The sequence below is a fragment of the Buceros rhinoceros genome, unplaced genomic scaffold (genome assembly GCF_000710305.1).
Source record: "Buceros rhinoceros silvestris isolate BGI_N320 unplaced genomic scaffold, ASM71030v1 scaffold22378, whole genome shotgun sequence".
NCBI lineage: Eukaryota > Metazoa > Chordata > Aves > Bucerotiformes > Bucerotidae > Buceros > Buceros rhinoceros.
Window position 1 is genome coordinate 1 of NW_010427715.1, and position 1,754 is coordinate 1,754.

Here is a 1,754-nt window from a genome sequence, read left to right on the forward strand (position 1 = left end):
AGAAGCCAGAGTTGGAGGAGGAGATGGGGAGGGTTGGTCTTCCTTTGCAAAAATGAGCAGAAGGAAATAAAGCTGTGACATATCCCGGGTGGGGATTAAAAAAAAACAAACCAGGGGAAAATGAGGAGAAGCAGCAGAGGAGGGGGTGAGGGGAGGAGGTGGGTGCTTATTTCTGGGTGCTCCCCCAGAAATAAAAACTGAAGGAAAAGGCTCCTTTCAGCCCAAGGAGGGATTTTTTTTTTTTCCAGCAGTCGGCTCCAACCTTTGCAGCTCGTAAATAAAAGAATTCCTCGGCGCTGCTGGTCATGACCATGAACGCGGGGAAGCGGGAGCACGTGGTGAGCATCCAGACTTCCCAGAAAACGCTGCTTTGCCATAAAATTAATCCTCCCTCCGATATAAAACGAATGGAGCAAAGCACGGTGTGGCGAAGCACCGAGCTGCGGCACCGCTGTCCTCCTCTCCCACGTTACTCTGAATTAAAAATTCCTATTTCCCCACCACCACCACCTTTTCCCCCTAAATTACAATTTCCCGTGCAGGCAAAGCTTCCCAGAGCCCTAAACCTGCCTTCACCCACCGCTTCGGCCTCGCTTCTTCCCCGACCTCAAAGTGCTTTGGACACAGATTCCCTGTCAGGGAACCACAAAATTAAGTGTTTTCCCCCAACAAATCCGAACACATGTACAAAGAAAACGCATCGCATCCTACCAGGCCTCCTCTGAAAAAGCCAGACAGAGCGTGGGACCTCCCGTGTCCCTCAAAGACCGAACCTCTCAAAGATACGGCTGTGTCTCCTTGCAGGACTTTTTAGGGAGGTGAAGAAGTATCGTCTTTCCCAGAAACCTGCAGTTTTTAACCGGGTGGGCAGCTGGGGAAGGGAGATGAATCTGAACGAGGTATTTCCTCTAAAAAAACCCCACAATCTCTCTTTTCTCTTTTTAAATGGAGAAAATAGCACCCAGGTGACAAAGCGCATCCTTCGAGTTATCCCAGGAAGGAGGGATGCGACTCACTCGGACTCCAACAGGCTGTTATCTCCGGAGGATACAAAAAAAGGGGGATTTTTTCTACCGATTTTCCTACATTGCCATCAATAAACACAGCAAAGCAGCGCACACACTGTCAGCAGAGCTGTTGTAAAGAAATGTATTTTTTTAATGAAGGGCATAATTTGGGGTAGTGCAGAGAAATGCCGTGAATCCAGAGAGGGAAGAAAAAATCACCGAAAAACTCTGTTTACGTGGTAGAAAATTAAGACTTTTTTTTTTTTCCCCTAGGAGGGCTTTCTATGGGGCGAGTTGTGCTTTTTCTTTTTCCTTGTGACATTCTGGCGTGGATGACCCCCCACCGCCGCCTGCATCGAAGTCTCGAATCGATGGGGACACGGTGTGATACACAGTCCTCACGCTTTATAGAGCCATATACCATACACACCGCATAGATACACAGCCTTTGTCTCTCGCCTCTGCCTGGAGTGCCTGGGTCAGCCTAAAGATACCGATTAGCCGCAATCCCTCAATTTAAACTGAGAAACTAACACCTCTTGGGTGACACCGTGCACTGTAAAAAAAAACGATGCAGGGCCGGATCTTTAAGACAACAAACCTCGACCCCTTCCCTATAGATTTTTAACCCCCATTCCCTTTTTTTGGCTATTTTCCCCCATCCCGCCTTCCCACTAAACACCCACCCAGCCCTAAAGCCTGCGTGGCAGCCCAGGAGAGGATCCAGGAGCCACCCTCATCACTCTC